This window comes from Schistocerca nitens, chromosome 8 (genome assembly GCF_023898315.1).
Source record: "Schistocerca nitens isolate TAMUIC-IGC-003100 chromosome 8, iqSchNite1.1, whole genome shotgun sequence".
Lineage (NCBI taxonomy): Eukaryota > Metazoa > Arthropoda > Insecta > Orthoptera > Acrididae > Schistocerca > Schistocerca nitens.
The window spans coordinates 485,210,183-485,220,379 of NC_064621.1; positions in this window are offsets into that span (position 1 = coordinate 485,210,183).

Consider the following 10,197-nt stretch of genomic DNA (forward strand, 5'->3'; position numbering starts at 1 on the left):
GCGACCTCAAATAAAAGCGGAAGTTCTATTTCAGAGACAGAGGGAATCCACCGAAACGTGCCCTTGTCATTTGAACCAAGTGTCTAGCAATAATTAAGGAAAAATCAGAGTGAGAAATTAGTAGCGATGTTGGTTGTCTCCCAGATGGCCACGCCGGGCGGGAAGAGTGTCGGTGTACACCCCTAGGACTCGGTGGAGGCGTGCTGGGCGCCAGGTATGCTAATGGGCCCTATTACGGCATTAGACAAATTCGAAGGGGTGTGTTCCCCCGAGGTCTGGGGTGTCGGCCATTGTTCCCTTTGTCCGCCGGGCGACGCGCATCAGATAGACTACCACCCAGCCACTTGGGATCAGTCGCGGCCGTGCTTTATCTTCTCACCTCCGCGTGCAGTAATGGAGCCCTTTCTGAGAGGAGAAACGAAATGCTATTCTGCCCTTGGCCTCCGTCTCACCATCTGGGAAAAACTGCCATCCCTTCAGCTCTAAGAACTATACCCACCACCAGTCTCACTTAATGCCATTTCCTCATCCATCGACATTTCAGAAGTGTGGCTGTTTACACTACAAAATATTTATAAAGCGAAACAGCAATTAACGGCAATCTGGTTTCGAAAAATTTTATTTTAGATCCGCGGACGGTTGGAATTTTTTAAAAAAATGTGTTTTCGGATGATCTGCTCCCTTTTTTTTGGTTCAAATGGCTCTGAGCACTATGGGACTTAACTTCTGAGGTCGTCAGTCCCCTAGAACTACTTAAACCTAACTAAGGACATCACACACATCCATGCCCGAGGCAGGATTCGAACCTGCGACCGTAGCGGTCGCTCGGTTCCAGACTGTAGCGCTTAGAACCGCTCGGCCACTCCAGCCGGCTCGCTTTTTTTGTTTTTTGAAACACATTGCGCGTCTTGTCACAAATGTCTAACCCTAATAAAAGAACACGTAGTATTCCTCAATGTTATCAATTTCTGAAGCGTAAACGGTTTGTGGGAGAAAGCATTACGTGGTTCAATTTTCAGACGGAGGATGCACACAAGCAGTTGCTGATTTTGAACGCCACCGTATTGTGATACAAAGGAATAGGTAGTGTAAAGAGATTTATTTTGCTGTTCTAGTACAAAGCGTTTCGGAGCTACAACTCGATTAGCACTGACGTTTTCTGGGTTTTACATTTGCTTTGTTTGGCTAGAAAATGTTCCATCTTCTAAGCTGGTGAAAAGAACTTGTGAATTTGCACTTACACTTTGAATATGTAACATGTTTATGGCTATACTGCAGTATTCATATGCAATGGAAAACTTAGTAAAGCAATAAACGTGTTACGTTATTTGAAATTTTTTCCACCAGTTTAGAAGACGAGTATTTCCTGACCGAATAAAAATGTCGTCCTTGAGAATGGAGTGAGACTAAGACAAGAAAATAAAATATTTGTGACTGTATTTTAAACTAAAACATTGTTAACTTATAAGTTAGTCACGAACAACACTCGATGAAGTGTCTGTTAACAGTATAGTACAATGACACAACATTTTGATTGAGAAATGATTACAATAAAAATATACAGAAAACTTTTGGGACACGTTACAATGAAAAATTGTATTATAAACTAGAGTAAGGGCCTATGTGAAAGTCTATCTTCCATTCGAAAGACACGATGGCTGTATTTTAGTCTCTTCATGTGTGGGTCCGCAGCCTCGACCTAATTTTTGAATGATACAACCATTTTTTATATTCACCGAAGGTAGCAGAAATTTTAGATGCAGATTAACTTCATTGCATCATGTCTCACATTACTGACCAGTTTCTGAATGTGGTCATTTCCATATGTTTGCAGTATGAAACGTCATCAAGCAAATACAAGGTAAAAAGGCAAAAAACTTTTAAAAATTATATTTTGCATATTACGACTGCTGTCAGATTACTTACAGCTATACCGGTGAAATGTATGACACCGTTTAGCGTTATTTAGTGTTTGGTGTGAACCTATGTGTGTAACCTGTTCGCACACACATGTCGAAAATCTGCATGTACCGTATTGAACAAAACATGCTACGTACAAGAAACATTGTGTACAGGTCATGTAACTGAAACTGCTTTTGATAAATAGTGTAATAGCAAAACGTGTCGACTTCCAAAAATATAAACACAGTCGTTATAAAAACATGGTAAGAGGCAACGCTCAAATAATATGTTTGTACAGTGACGGTTTACAGTGGGTCGATGTATACCAGCAGAGTGAGGTGCATTCATGTAATAAATGTTCTGTCATTATTCTTAAAAAAAGGCATTATAAACTGTGTGATAAGTGGCTTAATAACATCACTAATGCAGGATGTTCGGAAATCCCCATTACAAACTTCTGGGACTTGTAGAGAGGAGTGAGTATATGATATTCTGAATAAGAACCCAAGTCCGGAAAAGTACCGTTTCCGTGCTACAGCCGTTTGAAAGCATGATTGCTAGGTAGGTATACAACGGGGTGCTCATGGTGGTCACACGTGATCGGCAAACCTTACTTGTCGTCCATCGCCGGCCGATGTGGTCGAGTGGTTCTAGGCGCTTCAGTCCGGAACCACGCGGCTGCTACGGTCGAAGGTTCGAATCCTGCCTCGGGCATGGATGTGTGTGATGTCCTTAGGTTAGTTAGGTTTAAGTAGTTCTAAGTCTAGGGGACAGATGACCTCAGACGTTAAGTCCCATAGTGCTTAGAGCCATATGAACCATTTGACGTCCATCCCACCTCTCTAACCTGGTTCGAGCCTCATTCGCGTGTCAGTGTTAGAGCAATTAGTCTGAGTACACGTTTGTAGAATACACCGACAGGATCCTTCTGAATGGCGAAGCTCACGGTAATGGAACAGCTGCTCGACGCCTTTACCAAGACCGTTCTCCCCAACGCCCGACTCCGTCGCGTACCCTTTCCGCCACAATCACGCAGCGGCTTCGAGAAAGAGTACCTTCTCTGTTAGTTGGCGTGACTGTGGTGCTCCAGGTAGATGCCGTACACCTGAATTGGAAGAGGCCTTACTCCGTCACGTTGAAGAGATCCCGTCAGCGAGTATACAAGCAAATTTCTGTGACTATTAATGAAATGAATTGTAAAACAAGTGATGTACTGGGTCACGCCCAATCAGTTACTTCAAACAGTGATCGCGATACCAACATATTTTCAAATGACTGTATCACGGAAGCAGTGTGCTTCCAGACAAGGGTTCCAATTAAAAATATAGTCTACTCACTTCCCTCTACATGTCCTAGAAGTTTGTAACGGGAATTTCCGAACACCCTGTACAACCACTTAAAGAAGTCACTGCTGCGTAAAATATCCCGTGGTTTTGTTAATACTTTCGATGCTGAGTTTAAAATTCACGCCATGTTTCCACCTTCATTCGTGTAGAGGACGTAGCGTTGTGAAATCGGATGAACCTCTTTGAAATACTCTGTAATTTCCTTTCTGGTCTTCTGGATTCTGCAGAGGACAACAACATGGCACTTCATGAATGTGTATACATAACGAACAGACTGCTATCAGTACAGACGTATCTAGGGGTTGCGGTTGGGTTGGGTTGTTTGGGGGAAGAGATCAAACCTCGAGGTCATCGGTCTCATCGGATTAGGGAAGGATGGGGAAGGAAGTCGGCCGTGCCCTTTCAAAGAAACCATCCCGGCATTGGCCTGGAGCGATTTAAGAAAATCACGGAAAAACCTAAATCAGGATGGCCGGACGCGGCATTGAACCATCGTCCTACCGAATGCGAGTCCAGTGTGCTAGCCACTGCGCCACCTCGGTCGGTGGATGTATTTAGGGGAAAGGCTGTTATAGACAGTAGCGCGTCTTTTCCATTTATGGCACTTAAGTTATTTTGAAAGTACCTTGCTAGTCTAATGTGACAAAAAGGTTTGTACTCTTCATTTTCCTCTGTTATTTGTAAAATTTTTGACATAAAGCTGTCTATATGTCCTTTATTGTCTAATAATGAACATCTCAGTATAAAAGTTCTTGTATCATTTTCGTATCGTATGTCATATCAATATGACAATGTTATTGATGCAGCCCCATTTGAACTGCTGAACATGAAAAGGACAAACAGGCTCAAATGGCTCTGAACACTATGGGACTTAACATCTGTGGTCATCAGTCCCCTAGAACTTAGAACTACTTAAACCTAACTAACCTAAGGACATCACACACATCCATGCCCGAGGCAGGATTCGAACCTGCGACCGTAGCAGTCGCGCGGTTCCAGACTGAGCGCCTAGAACCGCCTAGACAAACAGGTATCCTGAAGTGAGTCAAAAATGGTTCAAATGGCACTGAGCACTATGGGACTTAGCATCTCAGGTCATCAGTCCCCTAGAACTTAGAACTACTTAAACCAAACTAACCTAAGGACGTCACACACATACACGCCCGAGGCAGGGTTCGAACCTGATAGTGAGTCATCTGGCACAATATCTGTTGAGTACAGATATTCGTTTACGTCATCTGACACATCGTCTCTTGAGTATGGATCCCTGTTTGTCTCTCATATGACACACACACACACACACACACACACACACACTCACACTCACACTCACACTCATTGGTTCAGTTTTGACATCTTTAGGGCTGACATGAAAGATTCAGTATCTGGTGGAGTAATACTTTTTGGTGGAATTTTGTTGAAGCTAATTGGTTATGGTATTTTCCATGTAGCGAACGTTATTTGGTTTTTAGATTTAAAATTCAGTTATTCTTCGTTGTCTTCAGGTTCACCTAGATTCATGAGTTGGTATGTGGCTCTTGGGGGAAGTTAAAATCTACTCCAAATTTCTATCTACATTCGTATAGAAGATACAGGCCTGTTAAATCATATGAGTCTCTTTCAGACACCCTGTGAAACAGTTCCGTCACAACAACATATGCTGGAGAGAAAGGCGGCCACGTTTATTGACTACCTCACACGTGGGCTGGGGCGCCAAAGAAGTTGAATACGGTGGCTGGTGGCAGCATACGTTCGGATGGCGGGCGACACCTTGGGAAGCTGCCTCCGTATGGAAATTGGCGGACAGCCGGCGTGTATGACGGACACATGTGGCGTCCATTTGCGGCGGGCGTTGACAGCGGGGCCCGGCCGAGCGGCGACGGCGAGGCGTCCCACGCGCACGATGAGATCAGCCCATGTCACAACACGGCGCCGCGCCGCAAGGACTCAATTTGAGGCAGATGGGCTGGCCCGCTGGCCCGCTAGCCCGCGATCCTTTTTACTCCGCCCCCTCCAGCTAGTCTGTATATGTCAAGGTTCGGATCCGTTTCCTTATGTGACAACGGTCTCGGTCAGCAATTGAGCACAACGTTTGTGGGTGTCGTCGGCAGCAGTGGGCGGAAATTGAGCCGCCGGTCGATTGGCCTCGCCCGAAAGAACAACGGCGGCGTAGTCCTCGCACACTGGTCTGCTTCTCGCTTCGCTTTTTCTATCGTTATACTAACTGGGAAGCCTCTGACTCGATCTCAGAACACTGACGGTTGGCTGAAAAGATCTGGCAGTTAAACAGGGCTTTGTAGGCTCGTCCTACAAACTCCAGCAGAAATAAAGGCGTATAAAAGTAAATTAAAAAGCCCTCTTCTGAGCATTTAAACAGAAAGCCAATCAACTGATAGATCTACTTTAACTAATAACATAAGATATATTTTTCGAATATTACATTTGCTTATTTTATGAAGTCTAGACAGTATCACACTGTGCGTGTCTGTGGAACAATTCGTTACTTGTATCTACTACGTCTGGGTTCCAGATAGACTGTGTGTCTCAGAAACGTTGCAGTGAACTTCGAGGGGTTGCAGACAGTGCCTTGAGGAACAAATCGAGGTCAATAACCCGTGATCGGAAACGGCATCCAACGACGCTACAGAGCGTCGAAGCTATAGGCGGCAGCGCCTGCTGCTAGGCTATCGCTTCGGCAACAAAGTGACTTTATATCGTGACAGACCCTAGGCGGAACATCTCGCAATGTTACTTGTTATTCAGTGATCACGGCTGATTGCCACGACCTCCTGTAGGGAAGACGGAACTAACTGATGTGTGAAATAGCCTTGTCTCCTATGAATGCGATGTTCTGTTTCCTCGATGGATGAGGGTTTCGGACACTGGTTTCCATCGGCAATTTATGTTTTCCTATATACCGAGAGACATCGGAGATTTAAGAGGATTCTAGGAGAAAAATAAATTGCGTTTGGAAACACGTATTCGAGACCTTCATCCACTGAGGCAACAAAGTATCGCATTCATAGGAGGCAAGGTCTTTCCAAGCAGCAACGAAGCTGGTGATTGTGCCCAATTATTGTTAGGCTGGTAACAAGACCTGCTAATTTATTAAATACACCCAATTTTCGAATACCATTAAAGAACGGCTATACGATCTACTAGAAACATATAAAAATTTGTGCTGGACGGGGTCTCGCAGCCGGATTTCCTGCTTCTCGCGAGCGGTGTCTAACCACTTCGGATACCCGAGCACACGTGCAGTACCGACACAAAATTCTGTATGTCCTAGTGTCTACTTCCCGTAGTGCTCGCACTCAATTCATGTGATTCCCGCATAGGAAGAGACATTGTTTTTCTCGTCAAGTTGCCTTGCTTTGGCGTGAAATACACTAGTGGAGCGTTTCTATTTTACAGTGGCCGTTTACTTCGATGCTTCTTCGGACATGCATGTACGTCCGATGGAACATTTCATCGAAGTGAACAGACATTGCAACATACAACTGCTGTACGTCTGTTAATCTTGCGATCAGTAAACCAGGGATTTTGAGGGATTTCTGGATGGTTAGTGGTATACCACTTGCCATTAATAACACCAGTGAACTTGTAGCCTTTTTCTAACGCCCCAGAGTTTTCTTTTCACAGTACAAAGTTCGACTCTGGCATGGTTACATGTCGGAGTATACCTATGTCTGAAGCGTCTTCTGCCAAATGTTCAATTGTTCAAATAGATGCAGCACACAAAGTCCATGTGGTGTTCGTAGCCGTCTAGCCAGTAGGAACCATGTCACCATTCAGGACAATTTACCGGTAGAGGCGGTGCACTGGTTTGCTCTCAGGACTTTTGTTTGGGAGGGACGAGTCTTAAACTCCCGTTCTACAAAATGAGTGCTTCGTAGTTTCCTTAGAGGATTTTAGGTGACTTCCAAGATGACTACCTTCGTCAAGGCTCGGCTGATTTCCATCCTTCTCCTACAGAGCAAGTTCTTCATCTTATTCCTTTTACGTAACAATGGCTGCCCTGGAGGCTACATGTAACTGTCGTACTTTCAAGCATTGGCTTGCTGTACAGGCCTTTAGCTGAGGGCATTCTACCTACCACGAGCCTAAATAATTCTAACGCTCAGCAGCAGCACTTGATGTAAGCATAATTAATTAATGAAACCATAAGTGACCAGACAACCTTTCTGAATTTCTTGTTGTTACTAAGATTACACTAGTCATAGAAAAACTGACTGACTGACAGTTCAGCGTCGTGAATCGGTGCAGCCTGCTCCGTGGAAGTCCACCTGTGTTCTGGAGTCTGAAGATGATCCTTAAGGATTGAAACCGGTCACTCCTATTAAAAGAAATCGTCATAGATCGCCCACTCACTACAGCAGGATCGGCGGTGTGCTGTGGCAGATCTGACAACAGAGTACAATGCTGCTGCAGGCTCAAGTCTTTCAGAGCACATCGTCCAGCCTACTTTGTCGAACATGTGGCTTCGTCGCAGATGACTCCCACGATCAAGACTGTTTTTTTTTAATCATCCTATGGAAAGCGGCTGTAGGACTGTGAACCCAGAAGTAGGTGACGAGGTGTTGGACGTGCACGCGTCGTCATAGATCGCCCACTCACTACAGCAGGATCGGCGGTGTGCTGTGGCAGATCTGACAACAGAGTACAATGCTGCTGCAGGCTCAAGTCTTTCAGAGCACATCATCCAGCCTACTTTGTCGAACATGTGGCTTCGTCGCAGATGACTCCCACGTGTTCCCACACTGACCAAACGAAATCGCGAACGACGATTTAAATGGGCTCGAGGTTATTGAAAGTGGACCGCGCAGCCATGGGACTGTCACTTGGTCGGTTGAATCACACTTCTTGTTACACAAGACTGATGATCGTGTCGTCAACCAGGAGAAACGCTGCTCGAAACATGCGGACACAGGCCGCTGGATACAGTGTCGGGGCTCTGCTTGGGATGCGTGGTTCAAATTGTTCAGATGGCTCTGAGCACTATGGGACTTAACATCTGAGGTCTAGAACTTTGCACTACTTAAACCTAATTAACCTAAGGACATCACACACATCCATGCCCGAGGCAGGGTTCGAACCCGCGACCGTAGCGGTCGCGCGGTTCCAGACTGAAGCGCCTAGAACCGCTCGGCCACACCGGCCGGCGGGAAGCGTGGTAGTAAGGCACCGTGACACATGTGGTCTATTTGAAAATTATAGCGGACCACCTGCATCCCTTCTTCCTTGATGTCTTTTCTAACGGTGATGGTATCTTCCAGTAGGAAGATGATCCTTAAGGATCGTTTCAGAAGGCTGGAATTTTCAGAAGGCCGGGATCGCTTTACAGTGCTTTCAGGAGTGTGAGAGTGAACTCACGTTGATGTCTTGATCACTAAATCGCCTAATCTGAACCCGGCAGAACACATCTAGTACACTATCGGGCACCTGCACCGCGTCTACAAACAGCCAGTAGGTAACTTACAGGACGATGTCTGCTTAGAAATCTGGTGCCAGCAACCTCCCAGTTACTACCAAGGACTTGTTGCATCCGTGCTACGCGAATCGCTTCTGCATTGCGCTCCACAGGTGGACCAACACGCTATTGAGCGAGTGGTCATAACGTTTTCGTTCATCAGTGTATTTCTATGTAATAATTTACCTATGCAACTGGAAGTAATGAACACCATCAGGAAAGCATGTAATAAATATACAAAGAATCAGTTCTAACAGTGCGAGTTTGCTGGTCTGTAGAAGTACGAGAAGAAATAAGTAGAAGTCATCAGAAGAATTTATGAAAGAAAATCACAAGGAAGAAGAAAAGAGTGATATCTTAATCCAGAACATATCCATACGGCCACTTGTCATTTGCACGCAATGAGGTAAACAGGATGTATTTGAAGGGAAGAACGGCACAATGACATCCGCCTGAATAGCCGTGCACGTTAAAGCTCCCGCTTCCGGGACGGGGCGCAGTGGTAGGACACTGGACTCGCATTCGGGAGGACGACGGTTCAATCCCGCGTCCGGCCATCCTGATTTAGGTTTTCCGTGATTTTCCTAGATCACTCCAGGCAAATGCCGGGATGGTTCCTTTGAAAGGGCACGGCCGACTTCCTTCCCCATCCTTCCCTAATCCGAGCTTGTGCTCCGTCTCTAATGACCTCGTTGTCGACGCGACGTTAAACACCAATATCCTCCTCCTCCTTCGGGACGGGGAGGCGCACCGGTCTAGGTTCGAATCTGCCTCGCAGATTAACGAAGAGACGTGTGCCGGCGAGCATGGATCATTTAGCCTCGATTACAGGCTACGCAATCATTTCGCCCACACTTGCTCATATAATTCACTCTAGTCGCAGACAAAAGGAGTACACTGATTCCGTTCCGGGTGGCGGAGGGGTAAGGGGGGAGGGTTGGGACACGATCTTCGATATTTAGTGTACTTACAAACATAATCAGCAGCAGCTGCAACGCAATGGAGAGTGACGTACGGGTTGATACGTCGGGTGCAAGGGTGAGAAAAAAGTCCTTCAGCAGTACATGTTAAATGAATTTAAATACTTCGATATTTCTTACTGCCTCCAACGAACAACTGCATCAACTTGAAATTTTGCACAAGAATCAGAACGCAGGACTGTGGCTGGGAATAGCAGCGACAGGTAAAGGAAATGTGAAACATTTGAATAGAAAATATGATATTTCACTCGTCATTGACGTAGACAAGTGAAAGCGTTAAACGCTCGCTCAGAAGCTGCAATGAACTCCACATAGTAGTTGTTTGTTGACTAGATCAAATAAACGACGCCACAGCAGTCCTTTGTGCTCTGGAGATTGCAAACTGCGAATTCATTGTTTGTATGAATCGTGAGTTACAGTATCTGTTCGACGAACGGCATCTCGTCACATGCAAATTTACAAGTTACATCAACAATTCGTGGAACGTAGCTGACCATGG